Source organism: Hypanus sabinus, chromosome 2 (assembly GCF_030144855.1).
Source record: "Hypanus sabinus isolate sHypSab1 chromosome 2, sHypSab1.hap1, whole genome shotgun sequence".
NCBI lineage: Eukaryota > Metazoa > Chordata > Chondrichthyes > Myliobatiformes > Dasyatidae > Hypanus > Hypanus sabinus.
In genome coordinates, this window is record NC_082707.1 from 33,409,558 (window position 1) to 33,431,353 (window position 21,796).

Consider the following 21,796-nt stretch of genomic DNA (forward strand, 5'->3'; position numbering starts at 1 on the left):
AGGATAATAGGAAATAGCTATGTATGCTCATTATGGTTATAATTTTGAACTCTATTCTACTAATAGCAATTGATTCTTGGCCGATTGTTAATTTCAAAATCCCTATTGATAATTTCTTTATTTACTATAGGTGTTCAGAGACATGGGGCAAGGTCAGGCAATTGCAGTAGGTTATAGATTTGGAATGATATCATTGATTGACAGTACCAGTTAAAGGACTAAATTTTCAGATTTATGCAGTATTCCTTGTGGACTTGGAAGACAGAGATCTCCAGATTATTCCCACTGCTATGTGCTAGCAAGATCAGAAATAGAAGTTCAGGCCATCTGAATTTGTGACTTAGGAGCTGGTGCACGAGGCAGGGATTCAGGTTCCTGAACAACTGGGATCCTTTCTGGGATAGAAGCAACCTGTACAAGAGGGATGGATAGTACTTGAACTAGATGGGATCAATATCCTTTAAGGGAAATTTGGTAGTGGGAGGGTTTAAGCTAGGCTGGTGGGGTGATGGGGACTCTAAGCACGTGGGATAAAGCAGTAGCCAGTGAGAGCAAGTCCAGTACTCAGGATAACTAGAGATACAGTAAAGGCAAGGGAAACAAATAATCATTTAAACTGCATTTATGTCAAGTAGACAAACTCAGAGCATGGATTAGCTCTGAGGAATTATATGTTATTGCCATAAGACAAGGGTAGCTCAGTATTCCATGATACAAATGCTACAGGCATGATATAATACAGGTAAGTGAGGAAGGGGCGTAACATTTTGATAACAACGACTTCCATTCTTAGAGGTGACGTTTGGGGGGTGAATCATCCATATGGGTAAAATTTAGAAAGAGAAGAGGAGGGTAAATCCAGTGGGGGTTGTATTATAGGCCCATAGCGTGAACTTGGGAAGCAGCTGAGCAGGGAAATTGCTCAGATTTGTAAGAATAGTAGGATTGTATTAGTGGGAGATTTTAATTTTGCTAGTATTGAATGGGCCATACAAAGTGTTAAGGGCCTGGATGGGTGGAATTTGTGAATGATGTCTAGGAAAGTTTTCTGAGTCAATACATAGAGTGCCTTACTCAGTAGGGTACACTACTGGAACACTTTCTAGGGAAAAAGGCAAGGCAAGTAATTGAAGGGAGCACTATCATCCAGGAGCACTTGCACCCACAGTGATGAAGTGTTTCGAGAAGCTGATGATGAAACATATCAACTCCTTCCTGAGAAGTGTCTTCAATCCGTCCCAGTTTGCCTACCAGAGCAACAAGTCCACAGCATATACCATCCCATCAGCTCTTCACTCAACCCTGGAATGTCTTGACAGCAGAGATGCATACATCATGATGCTCTTTATCAATTTCTCTTTATCAGCACTTAATATTATCATCCCCTCAAAACTAATCAATAAGCTTCAAGACCTAAGTTTTGTGGAATTGGTCCAGTCGATTAGAATTGGCAAAAACATCTTCTCAAGAATCTCTAATAGCACAGCTGCACGACAAATCTATGTGCTTAGCTGCCTACTCAGCTCCAATGCCATATGTAAGTTTGCAGATGATACCACTGTCATAGGCCAAATCAAAGATGGTATAGAAGGAAAACTGAAAATCTGGCTGAGTGGAGTAGCAACAGCAACTTCTCACTCAATGTCAGAAAGACCAAGGAGCTGATTATTGACTTTGGGAGGAGTAAACCAGGGGTCCATGTGCCAATACTCATCAGGGATCAGAGGTGGAGTGGGTCAGCAACTTTAAATTCCTCAGTGTTATCCTGTCCTGAGCCCAGCATGTATTTGCAATTATAAAGTAAGCAGAACAGTGTCTCTACTTCCCTGGGAGTTTACCAAGATTTGACATGACACTGAACTACAGGGGATAACTACACCCACCTACACTTACCACATCTCTGAACTATTACCACAACCTATGGACTCACTTTCAAGGATTCTTCATCTCATGTTCTCGATATTTATTGCTTATTTATTGATTTACTTTATTAACTCTAGTGATCATAATCCTATTAATCTTAAGATAATGAGGGAAAGGAAAGGTCAAGTCCACAGGTTTGGCTTCTGACTGGAGCAAAGTAATTACGATATAGCAGAGGTTTATTAGGTGAGTCTATTTGGTGGGAAAGGAATAATTAGCAAGTGAAAGGCTTTTATGAGTGTGATATCAAGTGTCCAGGAGCAGCCTGTTCCTGTTAGATTAAACCTGGAAAGTTCAGGGAACTTTAACTGATGAGAGTTATTGAGGCTCAAAGCTCAGTGTAAATCTATTATTAAAGTACATATATGTCACCATATTCAACCCTGAAGTTCATTTTCTTGTGGGCATACACTATAAATCCAATAACCATAATAGAATCAATGAAAGACTGCACCAACAGGTCAGATAACCAGTGTACAAAAGATAATAAGAAAGAAAAAAATATAATAATAAAAACCGAGAACATGAGGTCATGAGTTCTTGAAAATGAGTTCATAAATTGTGGAAACATTTCAGTGATGGGGGCGAGCGAAGTTGAGTGAAGTTATCCCCTTTTCTTCAAGGGCATGATGGTTGGAGGTAACAATTGTTCCTGAAACTGATGGTATGAGTGCTGAGGCCCCCTTTCTTTCATCCTGTTGGCAGCAGTGCGAAGAGAGCATGGCCAGGGTGGAGGGGGTCCCTGATGATCAATGCTGTTTTCCTGCAACAGCACTCCATGTAGATGTGCACAATGGTGGGGAGGGCTCTACCCATGATGGACAGGGCCATTTCCACTACTTTTTCTAGGTTTTTCCATTCAAGGGCGCTGGTATTTCCATACCAGGCTGTAATGCAACCAGTCAATATACTCTCCACTGCACATCTATAAGAATCTTTGCAAACTTTCAGGAAATACGGGCACTGTTGTGCTTTCTTTGTAATGACTGACCCAGGACAGGCGGCCTGAAGTGATAACACCAAGGAATTAAAAGTTGCTGACCCTCTCCCACTCTGATCCCCTGATGAGGACTGGCTCATGGACCTCTGGATTCCTCCTCCTGACGTCAATAATCAGCTCCTTGGTCTTGCTGATGTTGAGTGAAAATTTGTTGTGGAACCACTCAGCCAGATTTTCATTCTCCCTCCTAAATCTGATTCATCAACACCTTTGATTCAGTCTACAACAGAGGTATTGTCAGTAAACTTAAATATTATCAACAAAAAGAAGAAAGCATGCACCGGGTTCAGGAAGTCAGGATCAAGCAAATCCCTTGATGACTATAAGAAGGCTATGAATATTTTTAAGGGGAAAATCAGGAGGTCAAAGAGAGGATATGAAATCAATTTGGCAGATGAGGTTAAGGAAAATTCCAGGAGGTTCTATAGCTATATTGAGAGTAAAAGGGCATCTAGGGAGAGTGTACTTTATGCCCCTTAGAGATCAGCAGGGCCACTTAAGTCTTGAGCCACAGGAGGTATGATTATTTTTCCTCCATATTTCTGAGGGGGAAACTCATGGCTGCTCAAGTTACAAAGAAAACAACTGGAGATATTTCAGAGGACCTTCAGATTACTGAGAAGGAGGTATTGGCAGCCTTACAGTGCACTACGGAAAATAAATCCTCAATGCCTTACAGTGTGCATCCTTAGACTTTATGAAGGGTTAGAAAGAAAATTATGGACATCCTTATAGAGATATTCCCTTTATTGTTAGCCAGTCATGAAGTTCAAGAAGACTAGAAGGTGGCTAATATTGTTCTATTATTTAAAAAGGGTAGCAAGGACAAGCCAGGGAACTACAGAGCGGTCAGCCTAACATCAGCAATGGGAAAGTTACTGGAGAGAATTCTGAGGGGCAGGAGTCTAATCAGGAGGAAGTTGGCATGGTTTTGTCTGGGGGAAGTCATGTTTGTCAAATCTTTTAGACTTTTTTGAAGAGTTAATTTAAAAAGTCAATGAGGGTAGGGCAGATGATGTTGTCTATTTGGACTTCAGCAAAGCCTTTGGCAAGATCCTGTATGATAGTCTGGTCTGGAAGTTTAGGTCCCATAAATCTAGGAAGAATGGATTCAAATTAGTTTGGAAATATGAAGCAGAGTGTGGTGGTTTCTCAACATGAAGGCCAGTGTGCACCAGGTTCAGTGTTGGAATCATTGTTATTTGTAAGTTCTATAAATTATTTGGATGAAAATGCACAAGGTTTGATTGCAAGATTGCAGGTGACATGAAGTTAGGGCTGTTGTTGATAGTGAAGATGGTTATCGTCGATTACTTCATCAGTTGGGGAAGTGGGCTAAGAGGTGGCAAGTAGATTTCAATGCAGCCTAGTGTGAGGTGATACATTTTGCAAAGTCAAACCTGTTTAGCATTTGTACTATGAATGGTAGGGCACTAAGGAGTGTAATGGAACAGAGGCACCGAGGATACAAGTGGCAGAAGGACCTTGGGTCCACTGAAAGCAGCATTGTAAGATGATGAAAAGGGTGTTTAACATACCGGCCTTCACTCAAGGTACTGAATATACGAGTTGCGATGAATTGAGCATTGCAGTTGTGTAAGCCATTGGTGCAGTCACACTTGGAGATATAGATTATGTGGAGAGGTTGGCCAAGCTAAATCTTTATTCTTTGGGATGTTGGAGAATGAGTGGTAGTTTTACAGAAGTGTTTATAATTATGGAATTATAGATAAGGTGGATGGCAGGTCTTTTTCGCAGGAGAGGGGAGTCCAGAACTAGAGGGCATATAGATATAGCATGAGGGGAAATGGGAAAAATTTTAAAGGGACCTGAGGGCCAACTTTTTCACACAGAAGGTGGTGAGTATATGGAACAAGCTGGCAGAAGCAGTAATACAGGCAAATATAACAGTATCATTTAAGAAGCACTTAAATAGGTACATGGAGGGGTGGAGCTGAGAAAGATATGGGCCAGACAGGAATCTGGGATTGGTTAGGTGGGCAACATGTTCAGCATGGACTTGTTGGGCCAAAGGGCCTCTATCTATGTTGTATTACTTTATGAATCTATTCAAAATATTTGTAATCATTTATGAATTCTACAGCACAGATAATGTATGTTTTGAAATTATGAAATGTATTAGGTAAAAGATTAATAAATAAAAAATCTAGATGAGCTAATTTTAATCAGAACCTTCTATTGTACCTTGTTACATACAAGTTCAATGTTCCATACATTTAAATATAACCACCTGCATTAGATGAAGGTGATCATTAACAGATGTGTAAATGGTCTGCACTTGATCAAATCGCCTATGAACTGGTCACAGGTTTATAATTCCTCTTAAAGACAAAGCAAACCATACACAATCTTTCTTTCCTCCCATTTAAAGTACATTGTTCTCACACATAGTTCTTGTGAACTTGGTGTTTAATTGCAACTGGGATTTGGCCAAATTGAACTCACAGAAGCAAAAATGTTGCTCTGTGGTTTCTTCCGCGCTCTGCCAAATGCTGCACACGTCATTATTTATTTAGCTTTCAAGTCTGCCCAGTAGTTACAGCACTGGAAACTGGACTCTCAAAGACTGAAGTCCAAGCATCAGTGGGATGCTTGGTTGTTGCAGCTCTGTGGCCTCCCCTGTGCCCCTCCCCCCATATTCAAATTGCAATCTCAAAGAGTTTGCACAAATCATTATAAATACTGATGCATTCAATCTTTTGCAGAGAGAATCAGATTTTTGGCAAGTTCTGTACCATGACCATTGCCCTTGGATTTCTGACTGGAGCAAAAGCTTAAACCCATAATACAAAATGTCAGGAATTCTGGTTTTTCCCAAGAACTATTATCACATGACAGCCAGTCTCTGATAAATCTATCCCTGTAAATCACTGTTGGCCACATAACAGGTCCTTACCATCATCACCCCTCAACCAATTGGAGAGTGAATGGAATCATTTTTTAACTGAATAGAACTGGGGTTACCAATCCTAGTTTTATGACATGGATACCTACCATTAACCAAGGTTAGGAGCCCCTGAAATAGGGGATTCAGTTATAAATCGCCTTAGTCTCATCTGAAGTGTTTTCATAATCAGGCAAAAAGGAATTAAAACACTGTTTTATATTTCCTGGATTGCACAAAGCATGGATCACATAAAGCTTTTTCTTTGAGAATGATCCTTAATTCTTGGAACATCAAGACTGATTGTTGGCAAGCTGAGCTGCCTGTCCAAAAATCAGCTAAGCTGGGAAATAAATATACCTCTGTCAACTCAAAATAGTAGCTGTTAGAAGTGCACCATGGATCAATCAATATTTGAAAGATGAAAGTTGCCTTTAATAGAACCATGGTAAAAGCTAATTGTGTGCTGTGAAATCGCCTGGAGACCTAGACCAACACAAATGCCAATTACAGCCATTAGCTGCCACCAGTACAGACAAACACCATCCTAAAACTGCAGAAAATAAAGACAAATAGGTTGGACCAACATCATGCTACGACATTTGTGCTTTAGAATGCCAATTCTGGTTTATCCTTAAATGTTCAGTGGAATTTGTGAAATCAATAGGGCACCCACACAAAAAAAACAAATGTGTGAAATGCTATCTTTCATTATTAAGGATCTTGAATTACAACTCTCCCTTTTTGAACAATTATTGTTTTTAATTCGATGGTTAAAGAAAAAATAGTTATCACCTACGGGCTATAAATCATTTTAAAAGCTGAGAATGTAATTGAGGAAAAATTTTCATGATCACGTCCTGTAATTAACAATGACATTTACAGTATAACTGTTCTTTCTCAAATCTGCTTGCCAGATAGGTATGTCAGAATTATGGAAAGTAAGTCTGGCACTCTACAGAACGGCGTTCTTCCTGATACATTCTGTCAGGTTGCTGTCAGTAATACTGGTTCATTCTGTTCCCATTCTGTTCCCACTTTGGTAAATGGAGATCTGCAGACTATCTTAATGACTTCTTTATTGAAGAGCCCTTGATCTGTGCACTTTGTGCAAATTAGTGGTTTTGGTTCATCGTAACATGATGCAAAACTCATTCATCACTTGCCTGACAAACGTTTTAACCTCCCCAGGCAATGATATAAGGCATCTATCTGACAGAACAACGTTATATAGTGCATGACAAGCCTTTTGACACAAGGAGAACTCCTTTGAAAGTTTCACCTTACTTGTGAATGTAGGTCCACGTTTTACAGTGCAGTTGGATGTGGGTCTGTTGTATGGCAGAAGTTGATATTTCCAGATCATTGAATAGTTTTCTGCATGAAAAGACTGCTATTTCAGTCAGGAATATCACCTGAGACAGATTAAGTGTCACAAACAGTAAAATCTGCAGATGCTGGAAATCTAAAACAACTGACACAAAATGCAGGAGGAACTAGGCTGCATCTATGGAAGGAGTCATGAATGTTCTCAGCCTGAAATATCAAATGTCTGCTCTTATCCATAGATATTGCCCAGTCTGCTGAGTTCCTCCAGAGTAAGTATCATACTGAGAATTTTAAGCAGTAACTGAGGAGGTAGTGCCTAATGTTGTGAGCATGGGGAGACTGTACATTCAGTGTTCTATTATTATATTTACTATATGATTGACAATTCTATAAACACTTTAATATGATACAGGGAAAATAATATGCTCCAATTCTAGCACAAGTTCCACTTTTTGGTATCCTGTGCCACAGATCTCGGTCCATATTACATCATCTAAAATACTAAAGTCAGAACAACACGAGGAAACCCCTTAGCTATATTTAAACCAGCTTGATCCACCCTGTCCTCTCTTTGCAGAGTAGATTGATGCATCAAGGACATGTTGTATATGGGCATGCTTACCTGTGGAGCTTCAGTACTGGCCAAGTAAATTGTCAAAAGTTCGAACAACAAGGATTGTCAAATATGCACAGCATTTTCATCTGGTGTCAATACAAAGTAAAAGAAAAAAGTCCAGAAAAGTCATCAGTATGATTGACTGAAAAAGGCACTGGATCACCTTGAACTTCGCACAAACAGTTCATGACGGTTAAGGAGCCCTGTGTGTTCATATGAGCAATGGCGTCTCACTGTCCACACACAACAAATGCTACTTCAGCATCTTTTCGTTTTAGATTGGGAACTTCATCCTAATTTTGGCAGGGAACTCTTATTGTGAATAACCCCACTTAACTTTTTGGAGTCCCCATAATTACCTACAACCAAGGAAAAATTGTACCGCTTGTGAGGTGTGTTAATGTTTATCTGCAATTTAATATATTTACAAACTCTTTACCCTCAATCAAAAGACTGTGGACTGAATTCGCTTCCATCACTCTGAATAGTTACTCCACGTTGACAATAATAAAACAAGTAGCAAGACAACTGTAATACTGGCAGAAAGAGTAGATTCATTCTTGGTTGAAAGCCTTTTTGAGAGTGGCACTGCCTTTTTGGCCTTCATAAATCAAAGTATTGAGTACAAAAGTTGGGATGTTCAAGTTGTTTCAGACATTGGCAGATCTGAGGTATTGAGTGTGCAGTTCTTGTCACCTCCCTACAGGAAAGATATCAATAAGTTCAAAATCAAAATCAAGTTTATTATCACCGGCATGTGACGTGAAATTTGTTAACTTAGTAGCAGTAGTTCAATTTAATACATAATATGGAAGAGAAAAAAATAATAAATAAAACAAACAACAAATAAATAAATTACAGTATACAGTACATATATTGAATAGATTTTAAAAAGTGGGAAAAACAGAAATACTGTATGAAAAAAAGTGAGGTAGTGTCCAAGAGTTCAATGTGCATTTAGGAATCAGATGGCAGAGGGGAAGAAGCTGTTCCTGAATCGCTGAGTATGTGCCTTCAGGCTTCTGTACCTCCTACCTGATGGTAACAGTGAGAAAAGGGCACGCCCTGGGTGCTGGAGGTCCTTAATAATGGACGCTGCCTTTCTGAGACACCACTCCCTGAAGATGTCCTGGGTACTTTGTGGGCTAGTACTCAAGATGGAGCTGACTAGAGTTACAACCCTCTGCAGCTTTTTTTGATCTTGTGCAATAGCCCCCACCCACCCCCCCCCCATACCAGACAGTGATGCAGTCTGTCAGAATGCTCTCCACGGTACATCTATAGAAGTTTTTGAATGTGTTTATTGACATGACAAATATCTTAAAACTCCCAATGAAGTATCACTGCTGTTTTGCCTTCTTTATAACTACATCAATATGTTGGAACCAGGTTAGATCCTCAGAGATCTTGACACCCAGGAACTTGAAACTGCTCTCTCTCTCCACTTCTGATCCCTCTGTGAGGATTGGTATGTGTTCCTTCATCTTACCCTTCCTGAAGTCCACAATCAGCTCTTTTGTTTCACTGACGTTGAGTGCCAGGTTGTTGCTGTGGCACCACTCCACTAGTCGGCATTCCACACTCCTGTACGCCCTTTCGTTGCCACCTGAGATTCTATCAACAGTGGTTGTATCATCATCAAATTTATCGATGGTATTTGATCTGTGCCTGGCCAGACAATCACGTGTATATAGAGAGTAGAGCAGTGGGCTAAGCACACACCCCCGAGGTGCACCAGTGTTGATAGTCAGTGAGGAGGAAATGTTATCATGCAATCCACACAGATCGTGGTCTTCCGGATAGGAAGTCAAGGATCCAATTGCAGAGGGAGATACAGAGGCCCAGGTTCTGCAACTTTTCAATCAGGATTGTGAGAATAATGGTATTAAATGCTGAACTATAGTCGATGAACAGCATCCTGACGTAGGTGCTTGTGTGTTCCAGATGGTCTAAAGCCGTGTGGAGAGCCATTGAGATTATATCTGCCATTGACCTATTGTGGTGATAGGCAAATTGCAATGGTCCAGGTCTTTGCTGAGGCAGCAGTTCATTCTGGTCATGACCAACCTGTCAAAGCATTTCATCACTGTTGATGTGACCTCACGTGGTCTGTACACACCAGCTGTGTGGTGAAAAAGGCACAACAGCACCTCTTTCACCTCAGACAGTTGAGGAAGTTTGGTATGGGCCCCCAATCCTAAGAACTTCCTACAGGGGTACAATTGAGAGCATCCTGACTGGCTGCATCACTGCTCGGTATGGGAACTGTACCTCCCTTAATCACAGGACTCTGCAGAGAGTGGTGCAGACAGTGCATCTTTAGTTGTAAACTTCCCATGATTCAGGACATTTACAAGGACAGGTGTGTAAAAAGAGCCCATAGGATCATTGGGGACACAAGTCATCCCAGCCACAATCTATTCCAGCTGCTACCATCTGGGAAGCGGTACCACAGCATAAAAGCCAGGACCAACAGGATCCGGGACAGCTTCTTCCACCAGGCCATCAGACTGATTAATTCATGCTGATTTGAGTGTACTCTATATTACATTGACTGTTCTATTTATTATAAATTACTATGATTGCACATGGCACATTTAGATGGAGACATAACGTAAAAATTTTTACTCCTCATGTATGTGAAGGATGTAAGAAATAAAGTCAATTCAATTCAATGTGAGTGCTACCGGGCGATAGTCATTAAGACAGCTCACATTATTCCTCTTAGGCACTAGTATAATTGTTGCTCTTTTGAAGGAAGTGGGAACTTCCGCCCGTAGCAGTGAGAGACTGAAAATATTCTTGAATAATCCCACTAGTTGGTTGGCACAGGTTTTCAGAGCCTTACCAGGTACTCCATTGGGACTTTCCAACTTCATTCTCTTTACAGAGCGTCTAACAACAGCCTCTGAGACAGAGATCACAGGGTCATCAGGTGCAGCAGGAACACAGCTGTAGTTGTGTTCTCCTGTCCAAAGCAAGCATAGAAAGCATTGAGTTCTTCTGGTAGTGAAGAATCACAGCAGTTCTTTGAAAAAGTACTGTGAGGAATTTTACAAGGGACTTGAGGACCTGAGTTATGAGGAAAGGATGAATAGGTTAGGAGTTTATTCCCTGGATTGTTGAAGAATGAGGGGAGATTTGATAGACGTATGCAAAAATTATAAGGGGTATAGATAGGGTCAATGCAAATAGGACTTTCCACTGAGTTTGGGTGGGTCTAAAACCAAAGGTCATGGGTTAAGGGTAAAACGTGAAATTTTAAGGGGAACATGGGGAGGAACATGAAGACTGGTTGGCAGATAGAAAGCAAAGGGTAGCAGTGAATGGGTGTTTCTTGGACTGGCTGGAGGTGACTAGTGGGGTACCACAGGGTTCTGTATTGGGAGCACAGCTCTTTACAATTTATGTCAATGATTTAGATGAGGGCATTGAGAACTATATCAGCAAGTTTGCTGACGATACTAAACTGGGTGGCAGTGTGACATGCGAAGAGGACATTAGGAGAATACAGGGAGACTTGGATAGGCTGGGTGAGTGGGCAGATACTTGGCAGATGTCATTCAATGTGAATAAATGTGAAGTTATCCACTTTGGAAGCAGGAACAAGAGGGCAGAGTATTGTCTGAACGATGTAGAGTTAGGTAAGGGAGAAATGCAAAGAGACCTAGGAGTCCTAGTTCATCAATCAATGAAGGTGAATGAGCAAGTGCAACAGGCAGTGAAGAGGGCAAATGGAATGTTGGCCTTTATTACAAGGGGAATTGAGTACAAGAGCAAGGATGTCCTTTTGCATTTGTACAGGGCCCTGGTGAGACCACACCTGGAATATTGTGTACAGTTTTGGTCTCCAGGTTTAAGGAAGGACATTCTGGCAATTGAGGAAGTGCAGCGTAGATTCACTAGGTTGATTCCTGGGATGACAGGCTGTCTTACACAGAGAGATTGGAGAGATTGGGCTTGTACACACCAGAATTGAGGAGATTGAGAGGGGATCTGATTGAAACGTTTAAGATAATTAAAGGATTTGATAGGATTGAGGCAGGAAATATGTTCCAGATGTTGGGAGAGTCCAGTACCAGAGGGCATGGATTGAGAATAAGAGGTCAGTTATTTAAAACAGAGTTGAGGAAAAACTTCTTCTCCCAGAGAGTTGTGGAGGTGTGGAATGCACTGCCTCGGAAGATGGTGGAGGCCAATTCTCTGGATGCTTTCAAGAAGGAGCTAGATAGATATCTGATGGATTGGGGAATCAAGGGATATGGGGACAAGGCAGGGATCGGGTATTGATAGTGAATGATCAGCCATGATCTCAGAATGGCGGTGCAGACTCGAGGGGCCGAATGGTCTACTTCTGCACCTATTGTCTATTGTCTATTGAACATCTTCACTCAGAGGGTATTTAGAGTGCAGAATGTGCTGGAAGCAGAAGCAGTGGATGTGCGTTCAATTTTATCATTGAAGAGAAGTTTGGATGGGAGGGGTATGGAGGGCAATGGTTCAGGTGCAGGTCGGGGGGATTAGGCAGAATAATAGTTGATTCAGCATCAACTAAATGGACAGAAGGGCTTGCTTCTGTGCTGAAGTGTTCTATGACTCTATGACAACATTTCCAATATCAATTCCATTAATTCAATTTTCACTAAATTACTGAAACAGGATGCATCCACTCACACTTTCATAGAATGCACTTGACATGTAAAACAAGGACAAAGTTCTGTGGCATTATCTTTCAGAAGAGACGAAGAGTTAAAGTCCCAGCTTTCTTCTCAAGTGGATTAAGAAAAAAATCCCACTGCATGCACTTGAAGTAGAGCAGAGGTTTTCTCCCCTGCCTCCACCGGTCTCCCTTAAACTCTAACTCTGACTTCCATCACTGAAAGAAAACAACCTGGCCATTATTTCATTATTGCTTGTCGGCCCTTGATGAATGTCACTTGCCTGATGCACCCCCTACATCTCACAATTTCAAAAAGTATTCATTTGCTGTAAAATCCCTTGGGAGATGCTAGGATAGTGAAAAGCAATACTTTGTACCTGCATTTTTTGTTTAGTTTACCTTTGCAGGTGATTTTACTGATGTATGTATCTATCAAATAAAGTCATACACCAGAATTTGAAAACAATTGCAGATTCTTGTAGAATCTCAGTTACAGAAGAGGCAATGAGGAACATGGGGAGAAAAGACACTCACCTGCAGGGCAGAGAAAGAATGGGAGAACATTTTGCCATTGGCATGCTCACATTGTTGGTGGTAACAGACCTTTGCACGAACAGTCTTGCACAACTTTAATCTTCTGTTTACTTGTATGATGGACACCTGATTTGCTGCTGTCCACTTACATCGGTGATGATGTCAGGGAATACACGGTAGCGTAGTGGTTGGCGTAACACTGCACGGCATCAGATCGATCCTCAATGGGTTAATCCCCATTGCTGTCTGTAAGGAGTTTATACGTTCTCCCCACGACCACATGGGTTTCCTCAAGTGCTCTGTTTTGCTTGCACATTCCAAAGGCTCATGGGCCAGCAGCTTAATTGGTCACCTGGCGGTAACTGGGCGCCATCGGGTTGCTGGACTAGAAGGGCCTGTTACCATGCTGCATCTCTAAATAAAAATAAAATTAATTGCAGTAAATGTGCTAAAGGACTTAACAATCACTGGGTAGAAAATAACAATGACCATCCCGCGTTTGTAATTTCATGGTTATTTAATTAATTGCTCTTAGATTCCTTCTCTTCTGCAGTAGGATACGATCATATATATACCCGGGTCTTTAATCTTTGTTAGACCTGCAATTTAATCACTCTACTTCCAGCTCCAGGACTGGAATTGAGAAGCTAGTAGCAGTAAAGGTGAATTACTTGAATGTCATAAAAGCTCAAGTGGTTCACTACTGCCCTTGAGGGAAGGAACGCTGCCATCCTTACTGCAGCTCAGCTTTAAGAGTGGTTTGGACTTCATAACGTGGCTGAATCTTTAAACGGCGTCTGAAGTGACCTTCAAGTAACTGACGTGGTTCAAGGGCAATTAGTGCTTGGCACAAAATGCTGGTCTTGCCAACAACAGCCGCAGCCCATGAATAAATACATTTAAAAATATTCTCCTTTTGTATCATACTCAGGTAGCAATTTGTCCTCTGTTGCACGCAGTTCAAGTCAGCGCATCAAATTTCAATAGAAGAGCTCAGTGCACATTCCTTACTATATTAATCAGTTGTTCGTACTGGAAAAAGGAGGAATTTCTAACTTTCAGATTGATTAAGTGTTGTTCTGAAAGCTTGAGTTTATTAACAAGACCTTCATTTGCCATGTGTTATTTTTAAATTCCAGATTAATCTTTGTTCCCACGTCAAACAATTTTGCTTGTTTAGTACAAGTCGTAAAGCTAGTATTCAGTGTAAACAAACTTACAGAAATGATACTGCAACTTACATTCTGACCACAACGTGTGGCAGAGAGAAATAGCTTAAGTTTGTAGATGCCTTTTTGTATTTTCAGGATGTCGGGAGCTCTTCATGGCCAATGCAATGCCCCTGCAGAGCAGTCACATAGAGAAATATAGTAAAAATGCAAGGAAATCCTTCCCCTCCCCCACCAATCTTCTTTTCAGTGAAATTGCAGTTTTTCTTTGCAACCACCAGAGAGAGATTAGAAAGAGTCTAAGTTTCTCAGTTCATGCAAAACACGGCAACTCCAGCAGAGCCGAACTCTCTCCTTACTGTGCACAAAAGTCAGCCTGAATGGCTTGTTCATATCATAGAAGGAGGGGTATTTTAATCAACAGCCCCAGAAACAACATTTTCACCAATGAACCAAGGCTGACTCTTCACAGTTTGATAAAACATCACTAGATTCTAGATTACTAGAAAAAGCACCAGATCCTTTTTCAAAAATTCACTGATTTCACTCCTGGAAAATATTTTTGCACTGTATTCCAAAATGTACAGTGTCAAATCACTTAGCACATCAACTATGTACTAGTGTTTGTCCACATATGAATAACCTGGCCTAATCCACTCTCCTGTTTGACCCATTAGTATTCTCTCTTTCACACAACTATCACTTAGCCTTTCAAAAGAACTTTGAAACTTTGCCTTAGGTTTGAGAATTCCTAGTGAAGCAGTGTTATAACCTTTTATTCTTAATGGCAGAAGAAAACTAATTTTAAAATGTAGAATGGACAGATGAAGTAATAGGTTGAGGAAACAGAATGTAAATTAGCTGCTAATGTAAATGGCCTGTTCTGCTTATCTAATATTTTCTTAAATTTATTGGCAAGGTTTTGGAGTCTGCAGAATCGCTAAGGCTGATAACTCCTGCCTGAGCACTATTCAGTGTTGGGGTTGAATGTTTGTGCTGCTGTGGTTTTTTCTTAGCCAGATCCATTCAAAGAAAAACCAGTTTACTTGTTCTTGGCTGCTTTGCATGACAGCCAGGGAGCCTCACACTGCTTCCGTTTGGGATCGCAAAAGGAAACATAAATCAGATACAAGATGTGGGATTGTGGCATCCAGCAAGTGGAGGCTCAACAAATTCTCCACAACGCAGAGCAGTCAGGGGGTACAGGTGACCATCTATCAGAGGACCTTTCATAGCAATGATTCCATTGCAATGTCTGGACTAATCAGGGGTCAGAGCCAAGAATAATATACACATTTTTTTCCAGGCTATTTTGCTTTTGTGTCGAGGGACACTGCCTTTGCTGAAAATGGCACTCAAATTAACATTTTCACAATTCCCATTTTGCTATTTTAAAAAATGAAACTTTTAAGTTTGAGTGCCAAATTTGTAAATCCTGCCTTTTCTTTATGAGCAGGGTTATTGTGCTTATCTTAAGTATTTAATCCACATGGCTGGAATACCACCTCTCTTTCAATTCAGCAGTCAACAATGAAGCATTCTCTTTTTGACAGTCAGTCACATTGAGTTGGGAAACAGATTTTGATAGTAGTGATTGTCCTCACAGGGGGACTGTCCTTTACGAAATAAAGTGTAATCCTCTCATATGTGACGAGTTGGAGTGAATAGAAACAGGTGCACACAAGTAGAAGTATCTTTGTGGCTTAGAGACATCCTATATTGTGAAGAGTTAGCTGCAATTATCAATATTAGTTGTAGTTTCCTCAATCTTGCTTAATTGCTGTCAAGGGTTAAAGAGGAATTCTTATATCAATCTGAAGCTCTTGGTCTCTCTGTTTCTCCCGTGCAATTGCATTGCTGAATCACCACTGGAGTGTGATAGACCCACTGATATTCTTGGAAATCAAAAAACTGCAGGTGCTATAAATTTGAAATAAAGCAAAGAAAGTACTGGAATCAATACACACAAAATGCTGGATGAACTCGGCAGGTCAGGTAGCATCTACGGAGAGGAATAAAGCCGAGACCCTTCATCAGGCCTGAAGCATCGACTTTTATTCCTCTTCATAGATGCTGCCTGATCTGCTAAGTACCTTTAGCATTTTTGTCAGTGTTACTCTGGATTTCCAGCATCTGCAGAATCTCGTTTGTGTGTGTATATATATATATTGCTAGAAACAATATCTTTATGTTATATCAGTCATGGGATGGTTTAATATGTTGGAGGTAATCAAATGATGTCCATTAGGTGAAAGAAGCTAGTAATATGCCTCTCCAGTATTGGGACAAAGCCATCACTGCAATGGAGACCTATATACACAATCATTACTGGAGCACACAGTGAATACTGAATATACTCAGCAGGTCAGTCTGCTCTGTGCAATAATGCACAGTTAAGGGTTTTGGGTTAATAACCTTTCATCAGGAAAAATATTTAAAATATGACAGATTTTAAGAGCCAAGGAAAGTGGGAAAGGAGGAAAGAAAAACAAAAGGGGAAGCAGAAGAAATTACATGATTAAATGGATAATGGTGTAAAGCCAAAGGTGATGGAAAAGAGGCAAGGAAAGAGGAAAACATTTACTGTAAAAGAGAAGTATAGCTAGGAATGGCAAAGTCATTACCTACAGCTATAATCTTAAAGAACTGAGACCAAAAATATGATCTGACATTGTTAATATGATTTTGGATTCAAATACCTGAAAAGTCTCCAATCAGCTGCTGTTCTTCTAATTAACTTTGAACTTCATTGGAAGGCATAGAGTGCCGAGGACAGAAAAATTCAGATACACATGGGGAAGATGCTCAGACTGACTGATGGAACGGGGGTTTTCTGGAAAGTGAACACTCAATCTCAAAGTTCAAGTTGTAACATGTTTTCCAGTTTAGAGAACACAAACAAATTCAGTATGCTAAACTGAAGGAAGTGCAAGGGAATTATTGTCTTACTTGCACAAACTGTTTGGAGCAAGGGGTAGCTTACAAGTACTATTGGAAGCAAAGGGAGAGATGTTAGCTGTTCTCTGGCTGCATGAGAATGAGCACTCAGAATGGGAGATTTTGATTAGGCTGTTGTGGGCAGCGAAAGTAATTCACAAAGAAAGACTCAGGGAAAGTTGACTCTACTTAATTTGAATTTCTTTTGAACTTTGAAACTAAATCTGAGTTCAAGTTCAAGTTTGATTGTCATTCAACAGCACATGAACACCCATGAGTACAGCCAAACGAAACAGCGTTACTCCGGGGCCGAGGTGCAAAACACAGTACCAACAGTCACACACAGCACAGGGCACATGTAGCACACATCAGCGAGCAAGCACATACTGTATAACTTGTCAGTAAAATCACAAAAAAGGGCACACAAAATGCCAGAGGAACTCAGAAGGCCAGGCAGAATCTACAGAAGAGAGGACAGTCTATGTTCTGGGCCGAGACCCCAGCAGGATTAGACCGATCAACTTCACAGATCTTTACTTTATCCCTCCCCCTTCAGGTTTCACCTATCACCTTGTGTTTCTCTCTCCCCTCCCTCCACCTTTTAAATCTACTCGTCAGCTTTTTTTTCTCCAGGCCTGCCGAAGGGTCTTGGCCCGAAACGTCGACTGTGCTCTTTTCCATAGATGCTGCCTGGCCTGCTGAGTTCCTCCAGCATTCTGTGTGTCTGTTGCTTCAGTTTCCAGCATCTGCAGATTTTCTCTTGTTTATAGTCCAAGACAGTGTGCTTATGAATGTTGCAGTCAAGCATAATACAGCTTCCGGTAAGATGGTGGCATGTTCGATCACAGCAGCTTCTACAGGGTCAACCAGAGGCATTATTGTCTGTCTTTTATAGATGTATCTGAGGGAAATATGTATTTGTTTACTGCAATACATTAGAAATGACAGAAGCAGCAAAAATAACCCATGGATCATGAAGGCCAGTAAGTTGGATGGTCAGAAAGAACCATATCCTAATTCCGGGAGTGAGCCCATCCAGGAACAATTGGCAGCCCTCTCCTGTGTAATGGAGGAGAATACTTGACAGAGAGGGAAGAGGACATAACAGAAATATTGGCATGGAAAATAGCATTGTGGGAGCAGAAGCAATACAGATAGGGAAACTGAGAGAATGGAACCCTTAAGCAAAAATGAAATACAGTCAAGGTGGGGATCAGTGGGCATACAGTGGACACTGGTTAATAGTTTAAATGGAAATGGAGAAGTCAAAAGAGGGCAGAGTTGAAAATGAATCATCAGAAAAGCGAAGACAATAGACAGTAGGTGCAGGAGTAGGCCATTTGGCCCTTCTAGCCAGCACCGCCATTCACTGTGATCATGGCTGATCATACACAATCAGTACCCCGTTCCTGCCCTCTCCCCATATCCCTTGACCCCGCTATCTATAAGAGCTCTATCTAACTCTCTCTTGAATGCATCCAGAGACTTGGCCTCCACTGCCTTCTGGGGCAGAGCATTCCACATATCCACCACTCTCTGGGTGAAAAAGTTTCTCCGCATCTCTGTTCTAAATGGCCTACCCCTTATTCTTAAATAAGAGAATATTCTTTATTCTTAAATAAAGAAGAGAAGTAGAGATTGGAAGGCTAACAGATAAAAACATTCCAGCTTTGAGAGAATAGAATGCCTTCTCAGTCCTACAATAGCCCTCAACCATTCAGCCCATTGTTTTTGTTCTGACCTTTTGTGTACACAACCTGAAACAATGCATTGGCTCCCATCATAGCTCTGTGCCTTTTGATGCCTGAAACATCTGTTCACTTTTCCCTCAGAAGTTGTGATTGTATACAGTTTTGCCAGGCTTTGCCAATTCCTGAAGACCCATTTCCCAGGCTAGTATTTCTTCTTGTGACATCGAGGAAGAAGAATAGAGATAAGAGCAAATACTGTATCACAAAATGCGGCATATTAAATGAAATTAGTTCTAAAATAAAAACCCATTCCAGTTTTTATTTCCTGTGATTCTGCAACACTAGTTCTGCATTCCAGTTGGACTAGTCAAGCCCCTCCCATGACTAGAAGTTAAATCTGGATAATCAGCTAGTTTGAAAATAATTTATTTCTTAATGCATGGCTGCAAGTAGGTACATTTACATTGTATAAGCTATAGTACATCAACCACTGAGAAAGTGACTACAGAGCAGACATAAGTTTTCTTAAATATTAGGATTTTAAACCTTTGTGATTTAATTTAATTAGTTTATTTATTTGAGATACAGCACCGATTTGGCACCTGGCCCTGCAATTCACACAATTTAACCCTCGCCTAATCATAGGGCAATTTACAATGACCAATTAACCTACCAACCGGTATGTCTTTGGACCATGGGAGGAAACCGGAGCACCTGGAGGAAACCCACACAGTCACAGGGAAAACGCAAAAAACGCCTTACAGGCAGCCACAGGAATTCAACCTGGGTCACCAGTACCATAAATGTTGTGCTAACCACCCCATTACTGTGCCCCTCAACTACACTACCATGCCATGGAATTTAGGCAGTGGAATGATTAAAAAAGTTTCCTTTGCATTAAAGCTATTTTTGCTGCATTACTAATATTTAACGTGTTGTATTATTCTAATTCTGATTCCCTTTCCATATATTTAATAGGAAAATTTCCCTGATTATTTCAAATATCCTGGTTAAAATAGTCGATGTAGCAATACCATACAGAAGTGTTAACCACCAAATGCTGAAATTTCCTACAATAAATTTTAGGAGTTGCTTACTGGAGGAAAGAAAAGTGTTTACTTTGTAAGTACACAAAAAGTGACAGAATCTGATTGCTTGTGATCTCACCCTTGAGGCAAACGTTACATGATTTCTGATCCACAAACTCAGTTGTGATTTGATAAATTGATAAATCTCAGTGTGAAATCTCATAAATGCAATACTTCCTTCCCACCTCCTCTTCTGCAGGCGCCCTGCGTCTCGGCTGAACTAGAAGAATGTCTTATTATTACTGTTCGTTGATACCGTTTTAGAACCAGCTTCCAGAAAATGTGCAAGACTGCCCTCCTGGCCTCCTCACTCCAAACTCACCCATTACCACCCACCGATGGGGGGTGGAGTTCATTCCTTTGACACAGTACAGACACCTCAGACAGTTCGACTTCGTGAGCCAACCACACGGGGGAGCACACATTCTGCTGCCCAGTGGGACATTGCGATTTAATCCAGCATCATACTGTGCCATCAAATCGCCACCCGTCAACATTTGCTTGTTTGAACACCAGAAATCTCCTTAGCATAACGAGAGTCTGTTCCTCAGTAGATGTCACAACGGTATAAACCATCATCCCCACAAGTCTGTAACCAGAAATGATTCAGCTTTAAGAATCCAGTTGCAGGATTAAAAGCTGCACCTGATTTAGAGATTCAATTGCTGCTTAGTGATCGTTTACTATTGAAAGGATAGGAAACAATTCTGGTTGAATAAATGGGTTGTGTGCTTTGCTGATCATCTCATTTCCCCATGCTCTATCTGATCTGCCCTTTCATTGTCCAGTCCACAAAGGGAATGAGCTGCTCCTAAGTCATTTAAATGTCACTAAAGATTGTTTTATAGCTGTGGCTTCAAGCGACATCATAGCTAATCAAATCAGTAAATGTAGTATGCACTGTGCTTAGTTAATGATTGCTGAGAATAAAATCACAAGGTCCTTCTTAATAATAGGAAAGGCAGCGTTCTGCTTGGGATCACAGTAGCAGTATCAATACTAAACTAGTCACACAGAGGAGGATATTAGGGAGTGATAAAGCATGGTATTTAGATTCTGGCTGGGTGCCAGTAGGTAATCTTTTGTTTGTATTTATATGTTTCACAGAGTTGCACCTGCTCTGATCTTTATTATCTGTGGTTTAATTCCTTCATATCAATCAAACTTTTCTTAATGTATGTCATGTTTGTCAAGGTGGGATAGATTTACACCTCACAGACGAAAGAGCGATAAATTAAAATTTTCTCACATTTGCACACTCCTTTGTACCAGCGAGCTAAAGTCTGATAATCAAGAGAAGATCATTGCAGCAGAATGTACTGATAATGTTAACCTACCTGAGTATTACTCACTTATTGCAACACACAAATAATGGCTTTATGGTTTGCTAGGATAATATTTAAGGTATATTATCTATTCAAAATTTTATCAAGTTATGAACTCTACCTCCACTTCACACAAAGGACAGAATCTTAAATGTCAAACATTTCATTAAAGTGTAAGAAAAGAACACACGTACATGTGAAAGGAGAGAGTGAGGATAACATGTCTTTGATTTCCAGCTCACGTTAGAAAATGCCCACACAGACTCGTGGTACATTATAGTACAGAATCGGGCCATTTGGCCCATTTAGTCCATGTCAAACCATTAATATGCCTAATCCCATTGACCTGCACCTGGACCATAGTCCTCCACACCCTTCCCATCCACGTACCTATCCAAATTTCTCTGAACTGCTGAGATCAGCTCCACATCCACCACTTGCACTGGCAGCTCATTTCACACTCTCACCAACCTCTGAGTAAAGACACACCCCTGAACCATTTCACCTTTTCAACTTTAGTTCTAGTCCCACCCAACCTCAGTGGAAAAAGCTTGCTTGCATTTGCCCTATCTATACCCTGCATAATTTTGTAAACCCCTATCAAATTTCTCCTCAGTCT

At 40.7% G+C, this 21,796-nt stretch overlaps 1 protein-coding gene and 1 long non-coding RNA gene across 11 annotated transcripts in view; one reads left to right on the top strand and one right to left on the bottom strand.

Annotated features, from left to right (window-relative positions):
• mecom (MDS1 and EVI1 complex locus) overlaps positions 1 to 21,796 on the top strand; it is a 768,103-nt gene that overhangs the window by 439,167 nt on the left and 307,140 nt on the right. The window lies entirely within an intron of this gene.
• The window catches only part of LOC132377614 (uncharacterized), a 51,611-nt gene that overhangs the window by 9,146 nt on the left and 20,669 nt on the right, over positions 1 to 21,796 (bottom strand). For 2 of the 4 annotated variants that reach the window (XR_009506702.1, XR_009506701.1), the window contains exons 2-4: positions 14,209 to 14,309; positions 12,968 to 13,381; positions 10,622 to 10,741 (exon numbers count right to left, since the gene is read on the bottom strand). This is a non-coding gene — a long non-coding RNA (uncharacterized LOC132377614). Of the gene's footprint in view, positions 1 to 1,694; positions 10,742 to 12,967; positions 13,382 to 14,208; positions 14,310 to 21,796 lie in introns of those variants that run through there. The other 2 variants (XR_009506700.1, XR_009506699.1) reach the window with 2 other exon arrangements.